We start from the raw sequence: 19,672 nt of genomic DNA on the forward strand, positions 1-19,672 counted from the left end.
TTTTGTTACACAGTCTGTGTAACTGTGCTCCAATTGTACAACATTGCTCTTTTTATGATTGTTATGATTTTGATCTTCCAGCTTATTTCCCTGTCATTAATCTTCTTCGAAACTGTATTATGAACCTTGATTTAAACATATGACATCTTTGGGGATAACCAAGATATCCTTAGGTTTATTACTTGCTATGTAAGAAAGACATAGTTCAAACATCTGCCTTTCAAGTTGCAGAAGGTACATTTTACTCATTGTGTACTCGGTCTGGTGAAAAATGGGTTTTGCTTTCCTGTATTAGCATTTTCTCATTACTGGGATTTCCTGAGTCATGGTGCAGTTGTATGTCCCTCTGGAAAGACTTTTTCTTTGACTTGATTACTGCAGCCCTTATTTTTTATTTGGCTGGGACACTTCCTTCAAGATCAAATGTTAAGCATCAGTCACCTATTTGGAAAGACATTTGGCAACAACTTGCCATCTAACTAAGGATGTCTGTCTTATTTTCACTCTGCCCTTCTCTGACTTTCCAACTGGAATTTAAGTTCCTTCATGGCTGCACTATCTCATTAAATTTTGTAGCCCTTAGAAAACATCAATATCCAGATACTAGGTTTTAAACAAATGAATGAAAATATGTGTAAGATATGTAAAAAATAAATAAATAAATGTAATAGAGTTCTTAATTTTTACAGTCACTTGGCTACTCTCTTCTTTAAAATAGAACATTTTGGAAGATTTTGTTATGCAGACATTTTTCACTTAGTGGCTCCCTTTTACCAAAAGGGATTCTGATTTCCTGAAAGAATGAATGTAAAACTCAGAGGTGGCAATGGGATTCTAGGCACTAGGAAAATCTGACTTAGCCCTGTTATCAACAATTGCAACAACTGTGGGAATGAAGCACAAAAAAATTATTTATTCTTGTCAATTTCTAAAAATTAAGCAGATGACAAAATCCTTCTAGTTGTTTATTGATTCTGTTTGTTTGTAATGAATTCAGATATGTTTCATGTGGACATGTTCAGCAATTTTGAATATTGGGTAAGTGTTAGAATGACAGATAGTATGTGGATGGGCTTGATATATATTCTTATGTCAGCCAGTAGCTGTTCAGTTTCTGTAAAATTACAGAAAATTTGCATTCATGTCAGGGAACTTTACCAAAGCAAAAAAGATAACATGAAATTTCAGAATGTAATGTACAAATATTTTTCTAGATTCTCTTTTAAGAACTTTTCTTAGATATAGAATCTTTTTCCTAAAATAAATTCAAATCACAAGACTGTATTCACTGATAATTCTGGTCCTGTGTGCAATGAAAAACACTACATTTGACACTAACAAACTGGAGCAGCTTTGTGTTTATTTTTGATCTAATTTGTTTTGTTTGCATAGACATAACTTATCCAAGAATAATATAATTAAAATGCTAAAACTGTGACAGCTATATTTAATTCTAGTGATATTAAAGATCTTATTTCTGATCAAATATAAAAAGAACCAGCAGCAGCATCTTCTTTCTTGATGTATTTTGGGCATATGTCTATGATATTAATCACCTGAGATGTCATGACCAAATGTCTAATAAATAACTGCCGAATTCACAGGCTTTAAAAAATGAAATTTCCAGAGAATAGGGTGATAATTTGGTTTACAACATAATTTGTCATTATGTATACCTAACTATGGGTTTTTTTTTTTCTTCTTTCTCATGTTGTCTAATAGTTGTGCTGTATGCCAAGTCACTCCAGTTGTGTCAGACTCTTTGCGACCCTATAGACTGTAGCCTACCAGGCTCCTCTGTCCATGGGATTCTCCAGACAAATACTGCAATGGGTTGCCATTTCCTCCCCTAGGGGATCTTCGTGACCTAGGGATCAAACGCCTATCTATGTCTCCTGCTTTGGCAGGCAGATTCTTTACCACTAGCACCACCTAAAGACCGATGAGAACTAGAAATCATTTGAATCCCCCTTTTTTAAAAAAATGTGTGATATTTATAACACATCTTAAAATAGGTGGAAAACACTTCTGGATAGTCTTTTATCTGTTCACTGAGTTAATCTGAAGAATGCTTCTTTTCTGCATATATAATCTATTACTTAGTGATTCCAGAGAAATTTTATGCATTGGTATATTTAAATTCAAACTAAGATCATGGTATCTGGTCCCATTACTTCATGGCAGATAGATGGGGAAACAGTGGAAACAGTGGCTGACTTTATTTTTCTGGGTTCCAAAATCACTGCAGATGGTGATTACAGCCATGAAATTAAAAGACACTTACTCCTTGGAAGGAAAGTTATGACCAACCTAGACAGCATGTTAAAAAGCAGAGACATTACTTTGCCAAGAAAGGTCTGTCTAGTCAAGGCTATGGTTTTTCCAGTAGTCATGTATGGATGTGAGAGTCAGACTATAAAGAAAGCTGAGCACCAAAGAATCGATGCTTTTGAACTGTGGTGTTGGAGAAGACTCTTGAGAGTCCCTTGGACTACAAGGAGATTCAACCAGTCCATCCTAAAGGAGATCAGTCCTGGGTGTTCATTGGAAGGACTGATGTTGAAGCTGAAACTCCAATACTTTGGCCACCTCATGCGAAGAGCTGACTCATTGGAAAAGACCCTGATGCTGGAAAAGATTGAAGGCGGGAGGAGAAGGGGACGACAGAGGATGAGATGGTTGGATGGCATCACCGACTCGATGGACATGGATTTGGGTGGACTCAGGGAGTTGGTGATGGACAGGGAGGCCTGGCGTGCTGTGGTTCATGGGGTCGCAAAGAGTCGGACACGACTGAGCGACTGAACTGAACTGATATTTAAATTAGGAAGTGACCAGATTACTGCCCTTATTATTAAATCCCAACAGACTAATCTGTCCATGGGATTTCCCAGGCAAGAATACTGGAGTGGGTTGCCATTTCCTCCTACAGGGGATCTTCAGGCCCAGGGATTGAACCCACATCTCCTGCATCTGCTGCAATGGCAGGCAAATTATTTACCACTAGTACCACCTGGGAAGCCCCTTTATAGTTAATAACATCTAGTAAATATGATGCTCAATATGATGCACAGATGCTTAAGAAAGCACTCAAAATAGTGTATCAAATCTAGAATAAGGAAATTTGTGCCTCTTCATGAATCATAATTATAATTTAACTAGTTTTAGGGATCAGGAATTGAGTTTAATTCTAAAATTTAGGAGCATGGAAGTCAGCTTTGGAATGTTTTCTAAACATCCCATGACCATAGGTTTGTAGAATGGAAATGCTATTCCTTATGCAGAGACTACCCCACTGTCAATCAGTTCCAATTGTGCTTGTCTTTAAGAAAAAAAATCATCCCAGTCATTTAGAACTCAAAATAACTTCCAGTGGGAAATTTTGTAACTTCAACACAAGCCTAATCCTCAAATCCCCACCCGAATAATTCTGGTTTAATATCTTGAAAATGAAACCATCACCCAGAACATTTTATTTCCCGTTGTCCATTTGCACTCTCATTCCAGACAAAGTTACAAGATTTGGATGTACGCATTTTTAGAGTTGAGGGAGGTATGTAGTTTGTTGTAGCAGAAGATTTTTGTGTTTCTCTAAAGATTATGTACACAGTCTTTAAGACTATTTTGGAAAGAGCAGGAACCTCAAACTCACATGTATTTTTCATTACTTTCTAGTTACTATTTCTTAGAGTGTTAGAAATGGGATAATAACCTGAAGATTATCCTCTTGTGCTTTGCTGAAAGGAAAGATGGGATTGCCATCAAATCCTTAATTGAGACCAAATTAGAATAAACGATTGTTAAGCTCTCCAACCTAATTGTGGATGGTGTGTATTTGACATTCACTAAGATATAAATTAAAATAAAAAGAGCATTTTCAGAGGTATTGGAGGAGCTTTGCATTAATGATGGCCTCCTTTGCACAGCGGAAGCTTTGCATTATTCATAATGTCATTATCAGGACTATTCAGTGTTGAATGATTTCTTCACCCAGAAATTGTACAGCCTGACCAGATAAGTAATATCTGTAGTTTGTATTTATTCTTATGACTGCTTACTGGGGTATGGCTTCTTTTATCTCTGCTGTGAGCTTACTTACTGCTGCTCAGCGGGATGTACCATCAGTGACATAAGCTTTATTCTCTTACAGATGCAGAGCGCTGCACCAAAGTATTAAATCCTGCAAATGTGGGGGAAATTCAGAGGCTTTAATCCTTGGACTGGCAATAGTCATTGTACCGCTGCCATATGTCAACGCTGAAGTTAAGTTTCCAGTCTGCTTCTAGTCAGGCAGGCATGCGGGCATGTGCTGCCTGCTTGTTTGTTTAAGATAGAGTCTTCCCCGCCACTGCAATAACTTTGCATCCAAAACCTTTTCATCTGCACAAAACGAAGCAACCAGAGTCACACAATGAAATGCCAACGGGTCCTTTCAGAATTGATTGGTCTATTTCACAATCCTTTTCTTATTCTAATTAAACTTAGGAGAGAATTATGTTTTAACAACTTGGGCTGTGGAAAGACAAGGAATGGCAGGAGGGAATCAGAGCATTTAGAAAGCTCTCTGCTGTGAAAGCAAGGTTTAACGGTCTAGAGGGTTTTCTTTGTTTTTATCTCGGCAAAGAGATCATCTTTTGAAATCTTCTCCATCAGTTCCCCTCTACACATACCAATTTCAGTTTTATAACACCCCTTGCTGTGCATCTCTTGGCAGGAAACTTGCCCATCTTGCAGAGTCTTGCATGAATAATTCATTGAAGTGTCATGCTGACTCTCAAAAGCCTGGATTACTGCTTTGGAGGAAATGTTTAATAGGATTCTTCCAAACAATCCAAAATATAGTTCTGAGTTCTATTTGTCCTATCTCTTAGAAGGTCTGTGTGCAATGAAAGAGTGAATTGCTGAAAGCCCCAACACACCCGAGGCCATTCAACCTGTGTCCTCTTGGATGGTAACCCCACGATGTAGGTTAGTGTTTTAAATTAGGGTCCCAGCTTTTCAGGCACATGATTCTTGAGTACAGGATTTGACTTCAAGGCATTGGCACAATTACTTTTTGTTAGATCTTGAGGTTTCAGCCACTCTTAGATAACATCGAAGGATCTTGGAGAACCAGGCAGACAAGGAGCTGAGAGAATGTACTGAGATGGATGTGGGCAAACAAACCCTATAGAGAGTAGTCATTGTGATCTTTTGCTGTTACCTGTTGACAGTGTTCTTTAAACAGTAGTCCTAATGTGCTGTTGGCCAAACTAAAACATTTAAAGATTTTCTTTAGACTCAGAAACTTACGTCTTTTAATCCCTGTCTGGTGATTTCATTGTATCTCTTCACCTTTATTTCCTCTTCCTTTCACCACAAAGGCTTCCTTTGCAATTGCATCAAAGCCTGCCTTCAACAAAGTCTTTAAAAATATTCATATTACCCCATGAAGGACTGATGTCCTTAATTTTAACCCAAGTTCACTCTCCCAGGATAATTTGCATTTTAAATCGAGAAAAGCATCACAAACTTGAAAATACTCTCTGTTGAGACTTTATTTTTTGCTTAATGACTTTGAAAAGGACAAAAGTTGTACTTGCTCATTGTAGAAAAACAAAACAGATAAAGCGAAAGAAAGAAAATTTTTAAATGGTAATCATCAATCACATCTTGACACTATGGTATATTAATCTATATATTTATATCTATACATAGATATACCTATAGGCCTATAGATCCGTATGTCTATGCACATCACTTTACAAAGATTAAGTAATCTAGAGCAGAATTTTAAACAGCGATGAAATTCTGAAGAAGTATCTACTCCATAGGTGTATCTTAAATTGTTTCATGGAACTGTGCAGAGTAGTTGAAGGAGTTTGAGTTGGATATCATTTTTTATAGTTGCCTTCAAGATCTGTGACACTTTTTCCCATTTCTCTTTGCCTCTTGAGGCTAATGTGAATGGACTATATTAATAGGCACCCTTACCCTCTGGCTTCCCACTGGGTTCAGTCAATGAGAGAATCAACCGGAAGGAGCTCATCAGGAGGGAGGATGAGTTTAGCCTGTTTATTTTTCCAGTTTCCTCTCTTGGGAGGGACCATTAATAGCACACACTTCTTTCTGATTCTTAGTTTTAGTCACCAAAACTTCTGCTGTCTACCTCAGGCCTAAGGATAATAGTAACTTCTTGATTCAGTTATTATTATTGCAAAGCAGGCTATCCCACCACAGAGACTGAGAACTACAATCATTTCTTTGACACAAGATTCTGCAATTTTTGCAGGGCTTGGTAGAGAAGGTTCATTTCTTTCTCTTACCAGTAGTGGATCCACTTCTAAGATGGCTCTCTCACACAGATGGCAAGTTGGTACTGACTATGGCCTTGGAACTCAGCTTAGACTGGGGGTCAGAGAGTCCAGGTTCCTCTTCACAGAGACCTTTCCAGGGCTATGTGCTATCTGTGCTTAGTCGCTCAGTCGTGTCCAACCTTTGGCCACCCCATGGACTGTAGCCCGCCAGGTTCCAGGGCTAGACTGCTTCAATTTCCAAAATTCCGTTTGGTGGCTGGATTCCAAGAGCAAGCATCTCAGAGAAAACCAAACACGTAAATCGTATCACCCTGTATGATGCAGCTCTGGACATTGCATGGCATCATTTTCTACTGTTGTTACAAATGCTCCCACATTCAAGGGAAGGGAATAGAGACACCACCCCTCAGTCAGAAGAATCAAAGGATACTGTATAAAGATAAGAAATATTTAGCCATTTCAACTGGAATAAGAAATACTGTAGCCATTTTTATTTTAATGCAAAACATCAGACTGCTTCAGACCATTATTAACTCTAGGGTGTTGTGCTGTCTTTGGGGATTTCTTTATACCCTGTCTCTTCTTTATAAATAATCTCTATTAAATTATCCTCAGATTCCCAAATTTGAAGATGCTATGTTTTCCTACTGGGGCAGTACCCAGTAAGGGCTGAAAGCGGATGTGTCAGGAAGGTAGGGGAAGATAGTTCCAGTTAGCAGTGTGCCAGGAATCAACTTTAACTTCAACTACTGCAATACTGTCTTTAATTGTAATACATCTATTTTGTACTTCATAAGCTCTCACTCGAATCAAGTGTCATTCTGCTGAAAAAATGCTTTACACCACTGTTTGGGTCCTTGAGCACACTGATATCACTTCTCAAAGTTGCTTCCTGCCTTCTATAAGTCTTAATCAAAGCCTTTACTAGCCATGAAAATTCATTTTTCTTCTTGCTTAATCACTAGATATATACAAAGCATGTGCAGTATTCATTGTGCTGTCAGATACTTTAACAAAACACTATCATCCCTAAATCCCCAGACCTCTCCTTTTTGACAGTCCTGGTGTCATTAACCCAACTTTGAGCAGTCTGTTCAAACAGCAGACTGGTACAGAAAAGGACTCATATAGAATAGGTGCTTTAAAAAAAAAAAAAAAAAAAAAGGTTCAACAGGACTTTTTTTGTCTGTTTATACTGTTCATCTCTTCTTAAGTGAAACCCTCCAAATGCCTACTGAACCCACAAAAGGAAATGAAATAGCAGAAGCTAGGATATATTCTACTTCTGAGGACAAGTAGAATAGAAGGGAGCCACAGGCCTTTTTAGCTGGTGGTACTGAATTTTCCTGTAAAATAAAAATATAAAAAGTCAATATTTTGGCTAGGAGGTAATCAGGTGAAGAGAATATGTTTTTCTCGTTTTCTCTTCTGGCCTTGGGAGCTTTTTCCTAAGTGAAACTGAAAACTACAGAATTGCTAAAGATAAAGAAGCAGAAAAAAGGATGAGCTTTAAGTCATTGGAAAATTTAAACTTCAGGTTAATTATGCACATATTTGTTTATTTTGAAGTGCACGGAAGATTCATAGTCACGATAAATTATAATACACATCAACAATCTACATAATCCCTTCAATTTTTAAAAATGCCAATTTTCACGTGTTAGAATAACCAATATTCTGGTTGATCCTCAGCAATATGTGTATTGACTGGCATTTATTTTGACCAAATGGATGTTTGTTCTGATTTGTCTAGGCTTGAGTTTAACCAGTTGTTAAATATTTTGAATACCTTTCCTAGAAATAGGTATTATTATTGTTCTCACTTCACAGATATTGAATGCGAGGTTTCCAGAATTCAATCCCTCCCTCAAATAAATGCCATAACTGGGCTTGGAACTCCAAACCTTTCAATAATCATGCTATTACACCCTTTATTATAGTCAGTTTTAAGTTCATCACTTAGGAAAGTAAACTGGCATCACACCAATATCAAACATGTTTCTATATGGTTAAATTTCAGTAACATATGAAATATAAAAGGTTCTTTTAAAGCTAACGATGTCTAGAGCCCAAGAAACAGATTGTATCATTAGACAGGTCAGAATCTAAGTTCACCCTTGTGTTCAAAGGACAGAGCCCATACTTCAGATAAAGAACTTATCTCCTTTTGAAGAAGACATTCTACATTACTGTTTTCTAAGTTTTAAGGAAATAATCCTCTCTTCAAATATTTATCTTGTGAGTGTCATTTCCATACAGCTACAATGAGAGTGATAGGGATAGGAGTTCCATATATCTGTATCCCCTCTCCCACAAGAAAAAGACCCCATTCTATTTATTAAAATTATCAGATAAAACTGGTTGACAAAACACATGGCAACTTAACCAATGCTTCCTATTTTCACATAGATACTAAGCATGTCATATAAGAATAATTTTCTTACGTAGTATGTTTTCTTGTCATTTAATGCTCTTTGATTAGCTCAAACCCAGCCTTCAGGCAGCACTTATGTGAAATGCTTAGTTCAGTTCAGTCGCTCAGTCGTGTCCAACTCTTTGCGACCCTGTGAACCACAGCACGCCAGGCCTCCCTGTCCATCACCAATTCCCGGAGTCCACCCAAACTCATGTCCATTAGTTGGTGATGCCATCCAACCATCTCATCCTCTGTTGTCCTCTTCTCCTCCCGCCCTCAATATTTCCCAGCATCAGGGTCTTTTCAAATGAGTCAGCTCTTCCCATGAGGTGGCCAAAGTATTGAAGTTTCAGCTTCAACATCAGTCCTTCAATGAACACACGGGACTGATCTCCTTTAGGATGGACTAGTTGGATCTCCTTGCAGTCCAAGGGACTCTCAAGAGTCTTCTCCAACACCACAGTTCAAAAGCATCAATTCTTCAGCGTTCAGCTTTCTTTACCATCCAACCCTCACATCCATACATGACTACTGGAAAAACCATAGCTTTGACTAGGCAGACCTTTGTTGGCAAAGTAGTGTCTCTGCTTTTTAATATGCTATCTAGGTTGGTCATAACTTTTCTTCCAGGGAGTAAGCGTCTTTTAATTTCATGGCTGCAATCACCATCTGCAGTGATTTTGGAGCCCAGAAAAATAAAATCAGCCACTATTTCCACTGTTTCCGCATCTATTTGCCATGAAGTGATGGGACCGGATGCCATGATCTTAGTTTTCTGAATGTTGAGCTTTATGCCAACGTTTTCACTCTCCTCTTTCACTTTCATCAAGAGGATCTTTAGATCTTCTTCACTTTCTACCATAAGGGTGGTGTCATCTGCATATCTGAGGTTATTGATATTTCTCCCGGCAATCTTGATTCCAGCTTGTGCTTCCTCCAGCCCAGCATTTCTCATGATGTACTCTGCATATAAGTTAAACAAGCAGGGTGACAATATACAGCCTTGACATACTCCTTTTCCTGTTTGGAACCAATCTGTTGTTCCATGTCCAGTTCTAACTGTTGCTTCCTGACCTGTTTAGTATCTACATGAAAATAGTAAATGGGCTTCCCAGGTGGCACTAGTGGTAAAGAACCTGCTTGCCAATGCAGGAGATATGAGATGTGGGTTCGATCCCTGAGTTGGGAAGATCCCCTGGAGAAGGAAATGGCAAGGAAATCTTGCCTGGAGAATCCCATGGACAGAGGAGCCTGGCAGGCTACAGTCCATAGGGTCACAACGAGTTGGACACAACACAATAAATATAATCCCTTTACTTTCAAAATATGAATTTGTACATAAGAAGAATAAATGCAAGTTAAATAGCCACCATTTTAAATAGTCCCTAATTTAGGGAACATTTACAAAGGCCAAGTGAAATTGAAGCTTAGGCTATTAGTCAGTTATAAGCTCAAGGTGAACCCCCAACACTTTGCTGTTGTTTGTCAGAACTAACTATGCCTACCCCCACCCCCCAAATATATCAGGGTCTCTTTGGCTTTAGAGTAATGTAAATTAAGACAAAACCTATGTGATTTGCATAAGCTTCAGATATTTGATTAGTCATATGGCATTCCCCAAGCTATGGAAATCAAGCTCTCTCCAGAGCCAGGTCTCAGAAAAATAGGCTATCACACTATTTAAATAATCTCACACATTTTAAAAATCATCTCCAATCTGCTCTCTTTTTGTTTTTCATTTCCTACCTAATAACAACTCCCACACTGAAAAGCATGGGGGCTGGTGCCAAAATCTTCATTTTTTTTTTTTTAGAAAAAGTTTTATTCAGTTAGGCCATAAGTAGAGACTATGGCCCAAGCCAACCACAGCGGGAGAAGGAAATGGCAACCCACTCCAGTATTCTTGCCTAGAGGATCCCAGGGACAGAGGAGCCTGGTGGGCCGCCATCTATGGGGTCGCACAGAGTCGGACGCAACTAAAGTGACTTAGCGGTAGCAGCAGCAACCACTTAGCAGCAGCAAGTGGAAAAAAAAATCTAATATATTTTTCCTGTCTCCCCCTATGCCTCAGCAGCTTTTTCTGGATCCATGGTCCAGATGCTTCCTATACTACAAAAGTCTTCTAATTCAATTATGTATGAAGGAAAATATCAAAGGAAAGTCATAGTGGAGATGTCAAGTTAGAAGTGTAGAATCTAAAGTTTTCTGTCTAAATTAAATTTCAATTAGATTTAATATCAGATTTCTTTCTGTTATTAATAGTAATTTGCACATTAAAAAAAAAATTGATGTTACCCTGCATTACACTCGCTAGCTCTGTACATTTACATGCATGCTCAATTGTTTCCAACTCTTTGTGACCCCATGGACTGTAGCCCATCAGGCTCCTCTGTCAATGGGATTTTCCAGGCAAGAATACTGGAGTGGGTTGCCATTCCCTCGTCTAGGGATCTTTCTGCCCCTAAGTGCATCATCAAATTTGCCATCATGCTACAATCTTTATTGTCTTTGTAGATAAGCTCTTAATCAAAAATCTTATTCCATTCTTTAAAGTGTAACATTCTGAAATTAAGTTTATAAAATGAGAAACTTCCTTATGCAAGTTTTGTAAATTAGAATCTTCTTAATCTCTAGTTTAAGACCAATGTGCTCTGTAAACAAGGGAAAAATGTGAAAAGAGGTTTGTAAATTATAGTGACTTTCTCCCTTTATTTCTAGTGATGATTTAAGTTTACATGTTGCTTAACAGGACAGTTGTCTATTGACTCGATTTCTGTGATATATTTTCTGGATAAACAATAAATAGGCATCTCTTGGGGAAAAAGAAGGTACATAGTTTTTCACATTGGGCTGGCTAAAAAGTTCATTTAGGTTTTTGTAAAATGTTATGGAAAACCCCAAATGACTCTTTTGGTCAACCCAATATTTAAATCAGCATACAACATTGAGAAAGTGATAAATTTAAAAACTACAAATAGAATAACTATGGTACAAATGTATGTTGCTGTTTCTAAAGTTTTGACAATCTTTATAGCAATTGAATTAACTCAGTCTCTTTTGCCTTTTAGGGGAAATAGGTTTGATTTTTTCCTCCAATTGGTTGCTAATAGCTACCAGTAGTGCTGTAATGAGGATTCTCATACTGACTCAAGTTATTGGAAAGATTGTCATGACCAACTAAGGATATATGTCATGAGTTTGAGAGGGCAAAGTGGTAGCAAATATTTTGTAAGACGTTCTGCCTTTCTCATGTATATAAAGTTAAAGAACAAGACTGACTAATTTTTCCTGTTATTTAACTTTGGGACTCAAGGGAAATATTATATTGCCTGTACTTATAGAATTAAAACTATCCCTACTAGTGTTTGGGAATGCAAACTTTCCAAAACTTCCAAAGTTACTCTAGTGACAGGCAAAGCTTGGGAGACATTATTTTAAGAACCAGAGTTTGATCAAACATATTCTGCAATTCAGAGATAAATGGTAATTTGTGAGCTGAGTATATGCATGCGCATGGCAGGTGGAAAGGGGTAGTACAGGAAACCAAGCAATGAAATTCTTGTCTCATAATAGACATAGGATCACTTTCAGGCTTTGCAATTTTTTGCATGTGTGTTTTTGTTTTGTGAAGATAAATTCAGGGAAAACCAAAAGAATAGATATAGACTCATCCAGGAAAATAAGAACAAGGTAGAGTATAATCTTTATTAGGGTAATAGATGCCTCTTGTTTCTCCCTAATTTAGAATGGGTTACCTGCCTTTAAACACAGTGGAAGTGGAAAACTGGCAATTGTTTTGAAATTCATAAAATTACTTGATGATTGCTTCTAGTTTCCATTTCAGTGAGACTGTGGAGACCTAACCATAGTTTACTTCCTGATTGAGTGATCCTAACAATGCTTTCTCTTAATACTGTACAATGTTATCACAAACCAAAGTGACATAAATAAGGAAACACATGAGTTCCCTTACCTCTTCTCATATATGTAAAAAATTTGTTAGCCTCTAAATCCATGAGGCAATAAATATCTAAATGTTTTCACAAACATGTTCCTTTCTCCATCTTTTCCCTCTCTCACACACACATGCTATGTAGCTATTTCTGTTAATGCACTCTAATAAAGGAAAACTTTGGAAAAGTCTACAGAAATTAAAGTTTCTCAAGATGAGTCATGATTTAATCATTAAAAATATCAATGTTTTGTAACATGCAAAATTATAACATATTGCAAAAGATAATTGAAATTCCTGCATATGCATAGGATATTAATATTTTTCCCTGCTTTTTTCTAATTAGATAGATGTGTATATTTAAAAATCTGCTCCCCACATGTGCTGAAGGATGCCAGGTTTTTCCTGAGTCATTCTGCCAATTCAGATACTGTGTTTAAATGTCTTCTATTTCACTGGTAGTATATACACATGTGATATTTTAACATCATTGGAACATACTGGTGTGCCGGGGGTGTCAGCACAGATGTAGAAACACGTTATCATTATGAGAAAATAATTCATTTATTGGCCACATTCATCTTTCTATTGTCAGTCTCTCCACTCTAAACTCTTTTCAGGGGGTGTTGAAGGTAAGCAGCTATAATAGTATGTGATTTAATCCCTGTAGAGGTAGATGACAAGTGCTCATGGCAAGTGCAAATTTGTAGTTGACAGTATGTTAAAACCTAACCCCATTATTATGGCATTTCTAGATGGGGATTTCGGAAGGTGCTTGGGTCATGAGGATGGAGTCCTTTGGAACTAGATTAGTGCCCTTATGAAAGATAGTCCAAGGAGCTCCCTTGCTTCTTCTACCACAGGAGGATACAGTACCATGTGGTCATCTTTGAGTCAAAAAATGGACCCTGACCAGATACTCAGTGGGCTAGTACCATAATCTTGGACTTCCCAGTCTTCAGTAATGTAATGAATAAATTTCTGTTATTTAAGCCATGCAGTCTCTGGTTGACTGTTATAGCAGCTGGAGCAGACTAAGAAAAGTGTAGACCTTCTTTTAGAGCCAGTTCTCTAGAAGCAGAACATGACCCAGGGATTTGGATGCACTTGACTCATTGAAGGAGGTTGCTCAGGAGGAAAGACATGAGGGAAGCAAGATCAGAAGGGGATGGAATTAGCATGAGTTCCTCCACCTTGAGGCAAGAGGGTCAGCATCTTGTGCCTCACTTTATTAGTTGCTAGAACTGCTATCACAAAATGTCACAAGCTGGGTGTCTTAAATGATGGAAGTATGTTGTCTCATAGATCTGGAGGCTGCAAGTCCAAGATCAAGGTGCCAACAGGGTTGGTTTCCTATAGGACCATAAAGGAAGGATCTGGTTCACGCCTCTCTCCTTGGCTTGCAGATGGCCGCCCCCTTGCTGCCACTTCACATGGCCATCTCTGTGCATTCGAGTCCCCAGTGTCTCTTTCTATGTCCAAACATCCTCTTATTTTAAGGACACCAGTCAGATTGGATGAGGGCCTATCCATGGGGTCTCATTTTGTTGAATCAACAATTAAAGACCCAGTCTCCAAATAAAATCATATTTTAAGGCACTGGAATCAGGGCTTCATTGTATAAATTTAAGGGATAGTAAACCATTCAGCCCATAACATCCATCCATCACTCATTCAGTGGCTATAGGCCACCTTTGGGAGAAGGGTGGGGAGTAATCTTGTGTTTGTGTCTAGAAAGCTCTTAGAGCAGGTGGGGCTGGATAGGTGTACTGGCTGGGGAAGGGGATCTGGGCAGAGCACCACACAGTGTTCACTGCAGAAATGATCAGTAACAACAGCTAGCATTTCCTGAGATTTAATAATATATTTCATCAAATTTAGAACCCCACCAGTTAAAAGATACACTATTATTTTAAGTACTATAAAGAAAGAAAAAAATGTCCAAGATGAGGATATAATAGAAAACCACCATCTAAAGTTTGGACACCTAAGAGCTAAATCTTCATTATCAGAGGAAATGGGTTAAAAAGTCACCAGGCAGGAAAGGGCAGTAAGAGACTTTCATATTTCGATCTTGGCAGGGGATGGGAGGAAGAAAAAGACAATTTTCATTAGAGTTAGAACCACATGCTCTTACTACCATTGTTGTTGTGTTGTTTAGTCACTAAGTCGTGTCCAGCTGTTTTGTGACCCCAGGGACTGTAGCCCACAAGGCTCATCTGTCCATGGAATTTTCCAGGCAAGAATACTGGAGTGGGTTGCCATTTTAGTCTCCACTTACTACCATGCATTTTTTATTTTCATTCATACCATCAGGTTGGTCCAAAAACGTTGAGCAGACACTTCAAAGTGCTCTCAGGTCACAGTGCTCCCAAATGACTGGCAGAAATGTATACAAATCTGGCTAAACAGTCAAGTGCATGCCACTGATAATAAAACATTTCCTCCAAAAGTATAAAATAATGATAATGATAACAACAGACAAATGTTTATATGTTCCATGGCTTGTTCTCTAGGTGTTGGCAAGTTATAGTCTGTGGTCCAGATGTGGCTCCAACCTTTTTTGGTAAATAAATTTTATTGGAACATAGTCACACTCATTCACTTATATTGTCAGTCTGTGGCTGCTTTTACATAGCTGATTCATTGCATCAGAGACTGTATGGTTTAGAAAGCCAGGAGTTATTATCTGATCCATTACAGAAAAGGTATGCTGACCCTGAGTACTTACACCTATCCACTTTTTAATTTTCATAATGATCTTATATGGTAGGTGGTGTTATATCCCCATTTTATAGACATGGAAATAGAGGCCAAAGTCATATATAGCCTGGTAAGTAGCATAAGAAAGATTTGATCATAGGTGTGCGATTCTTATTTCTGATAGTTGCTTACAGAGAAGTCAAGATGAACAAAGAAGGGGATAGGCTGATAGTAGGAGACTCATAGAAAAGTTGTGGCATAAGTGAATGAATATGGCTGGGAAGTCAAAGTGTGAAAGTAGCTCAGTTGTGTCCAACTCTTTGCGACCCCGTGGACTATACAGTTCATGGAATTCTCCAAGCCAGAATACTAGAGTGGGTAGCCTTCCCCTTCTCCAGGGGATCTTCCCACCCCCAGGATCAAACCCAGACCTCCTGCATTCCAGGCAGATTCTTTACCAGCTGAGTGACAAGGAAAGCCCAAGAATAATGGAGTGGGTAACCTATCCCTTCGCCAGGGTATCTTCCTGACCCAGGAACTGAACGAGGGTCTCCTGCATTGCAGGCAGATTCTTTACCAACTGAGCCATCAGGGAATCCCAAGGCTGGGTAGTGGCAGAAGCAAAATTTGAAGCCAGGTCACTCTGAATCCAAATCCCATTATCTCTTGGAAACTAGATTTTACAATGTAATTAAAAATACTCTCTCAATCTCTCCAGTTAACTAACTTGCCAGAGTAATTCATACCATTGCCTCTGATAAAAATATGCTGACTAATGCATCCAACAGGCTACGCTCAAGTACTTTTATTCCCAGCAGTTGAGGTGGATGAGTCTTATTTGAATTATTATTTTAATTAACTGACTTACTATTGTCCTGATTTCATTGAGGAAGTGGTCATCCCTTGTACCTGATACAGAACTTTCTGTGAATTAATAGACATTCTAAAGACAGAAAAAATTTTCCTTGACAAATTATGTAGTTGTTCCCTCATATAGATAAAGAAAAATTATTATTTTTGAAAACAATTAAAATTAAGTTATTAAAAGTCCTAGCTGTTTGAATTTAATGCCCAGTATAAGTCTTAAAATTATCAGAAATTGAGGTAGTCATTAATACATATGTGCATATAAATCTTACTAAAAATATTCCACACAAACTCTTTTTTAAAGGATTATTTTTTTAAATAATGGGAAAATAGGAAATAATTTTAGGAAATATTAAGAAAATAATTTCAAAATATTTTTAAACTATTAAAACCATTAAAAGATATATTTTCAGGACTTGGTATTAATGAGAAGAAGGTAAGCTCTTCTATTCAGTGAGGGAGCCTGTGTTGAACTCAATCTGGTCTTAGTCCAGTATGATTGCTTTTAACCACTACCTTTTATTTGCTGTTTTCTGGAAAATGCCATTCTGCACAAAGTTCTGTACAAAGTTCTTAAATAACTTTCTGATTGGGGCAGAGAGGAGAAGACATCTAAACTGAGTTTTGAATGGCTCATAGGAGCTCAGCAAAAGAATGAGAAGAGAGAAAGGGAGGGGGATGTAAGTCAAAGGAAAACCTGTGCAGAGACCAGAGGCATGAAACAGCATAAAAAGTACAGAGAGTTGAAAGTGGTTCAAAACTAGCAGAGGGTCTGGTGGATGCTGGGACACGGCAAAAGGTTGTAATCAGGTTAAAAATACGTTCAGCGTCTGTAGTGGGAAACTTCAGCCGAGGAGGAGTGAGGAGCCACTGAAGAATTTAGACAGTGGGAAGAGGAATTCATATTTTCAATATTGCACAGTCATCATCATGGCAGAGGTATATACAACGACCCATTGGGACTAGATAGGGGCTCTCTGAACCTTCCTTATCAGCATTACTTGCTGGCTTCTCCCCTGTCCAGGCACTCCATACCACTGTGATGCAAGAGCCAGCCCTTGGCCCCTTCTTCTCACTCGCCACACTCCCTTGGTCAAACTTAACCCATTCCCATGACTCACAGATCGCTGCAAGCAAACTGGGTCCCTCTCCCGAGGAACAGTCTAAAGCTGCCCACTAACAGCAGCTTGAAGCTGAGAAATTTCAAACTCTGTGTACCCAAATCTGACTCATAGTCCATATCGTGACCTCTAGTCCATATCATGACCTCGTTCAGCAATGACCTTCCTATTCCATCAGGTAGGAAGGCAGAAAATCAGAAGATTTCCCGGATCCCTCTCTTGCTTTTCCTTTTTAAAAATGATGATAAAGACATTTGTCCCAAGATCTATCTTTTGAAAATGGCAGAATACAGCATTGTAAACTATGGGCAGAATGTGGTACAGCAGATCTCAAGAGCTTATTCAGCTCACACAAATAAACTGTTACACTTGAAAAGTAGCTTCCTATTTCCCCTCCCCCCAGCCCCTGAAGCCCCCATTCTACTCTGTTTCTGTGAGTCTGATTACTTAAGAAACCTCCTGTAAGTGTAATCATGCAATATTTGTCCTCTCTAACTTCCTTTTTCTCCCATCACTCTCCATTTTATTCAGTTTCAAAATTGAATTTGAATTCTGTGAACTCAACCTGTTAATAGCCCCATCTCTGCTCTCGGTGTGGGTCCTCACTGTCTCTCCCCTGAGATGTGTGTCCTGGTCATCTCCTAATAGAATGGGGCTCTCTATGCCCAGTCTTGCCTATCTCCTATCTATTTTTCACCCTCTGATAAACACCATTCTAAAATATCAAGCTGCCTCTTGCATAAATCTTCTCTATGTTTCCCCACTGCCTGCAAGATGCAGTCAGCACAGTTCTCAATTCTAAATGTAAACTGAAATCTCATGAGGAGCTTTCAAAATCTGTAGACGTCATAGTCCTGATGCCCAGAGTTCCCTGCTCTGGGGTGAGGCACAAAAGTACTTTTTAATATTTTGTAAAAGCTCCCAGGTGATTCTGATGTGTGGCTTGAGTGAGAATTACCAACAAGAGCCACAGAAGCTGTCAGGGATTTGCCCATGTTTCCCCCTTCTTTCCCAACCTCCAAACCCCCACTTTCAGCCCACAGCTTGTCCTTCACTCATGTTAAAAGAATGATAAATTCTCCAATATATCAACCTATTAATATATTTGGGTTGGCCAAAAAGTGTGTTCAGGTTTTTACATAGCATCTTAAGAAAAAACCCAAAATTTTGACTAGCCCAATATTTCAAGCCCTGTGGTTTTGGTGCATGCTATTCTCTGTGTCTGCAGAGCTCATCTTTCCTCCTCAATGTTTGCCTGACTCTTCCCTCCTTTGGTCCCAAAGCCATCAGGTTTTTCCTCATATTTTAGAGCCTCTATCATTTTATTGCATTTGTTCTTTACCTATCTGCCTTCCCCCATAAGAAGCAGCTCCTTGAGTTGAGAGTTTGGGTCTCACTTTGTTCCTAGTGTTATCCCAGGACCTTACATCTAGAGCAAAGTCTCTCAACCTTGGCACTCTTGCTATTTTGGACTAGATTACCCTGCTGTGGGAGCTGTCCTGCACATTGTAGGAGGCCTGAGATCCCTAGTCTACCCACTAGATGCCAATAGCACATCTCCTGCCGCTTGTAACAATCAAAACTCTCTCCTCTGGGTGGGGCTGGGGAGGCAGTATTAGCCCTGATTGAAGACACCTGAGCTGCTAAAACTGACTGGAGGAGGGAATTCATCTAAGGTGTGGCAGACCGCAATATTGCTGGCCCCTGTGAATCAAATGTCCACACCTGTGGCCTTCCCACCCCCCATACGGATACCGTCTTGGTCATGTGACTTGCTTTGGCCAATAGTCTTAACAAGCACGATGCCCGTGGAGGCTTAGAAAGCGCTCGTTGAATCCAGGCTTGCGTCTTGCAGTTTAGGCTTCATATGTGGAAGTCAAGCTCGTCAAGATGAGAGACCAAGCAAAAAGAGAGATACCCAGACATTTAAGCGAAAGAAGTCATCTCTCCCAACATCCCAGCCAAGCTCCAGCTTCCAGTTTTCCTACCATGTGAATGAGCCCAGGTAAGGCCAGAGTCAGAACCTCCCAGCTCAGCCGCAGAATCCTGACAAGTAATAAATCATTTTCTAAGCCACTCACTTTGGGGTGACTTGTTAGGCAGCAGTGCAGAATGCTGAGGTTATTGTAAAGGTGCAGTGGAAGAAATTGGAGACTCTGAAGTAAGTCAGTGGTAGAGGAAATAGGGAATGTGGGAGTTAATTTACTTTTTATGTTTTTTATGCTGGGAAATCTACTAACAATCCTGAAGGATTCAAATTTATAAATAATTGATGATTTATACTTGTACACATCTTTAAGTATTTGAAAACCCTTAT

At 38.8% G+C, this 19,672-nt stretch overlaps 1 long non-coding RNA gene across 1 annotated transcript in view; it reads left to right on the forward strand.

Annotated features, from left to right (window-relative positions):
- The window catches only part of LOC145520802 (uncharacterized), a 367,809-nt gene extending 360,349 nt beyond the window's left edge, over positions 1-7,460 (forward strand). The window contains exon 9 of the long non-coding RNA XR_014064835.1: positions 4,151-7,460. This is a non-coding gene — a long non-coding RNA (uncharacterized LOC145520802). The remainder of the gene's footprint in view (positions 1-4,150) is intronic.
- Positions 7,461-19,672: the final 12,212 nt, after the last annotated feature.

This window comes from Giraffa tippelskirchi, chromosome 9 (genome assembly GCF_054371585.1).
Source record: "Giraffa tippelskirchi isolate mGirTip1 chromosome 9, T2T-mGirTip1v1.2.pri, whole genome shotgun sequence".
Taxonomy (NCBI): Eukaryota; Metazoa; Chordata; class Mammalia; order Artiodactyla; family Giraffidae; genus Giraffa; species Giraffa tippelskirchi.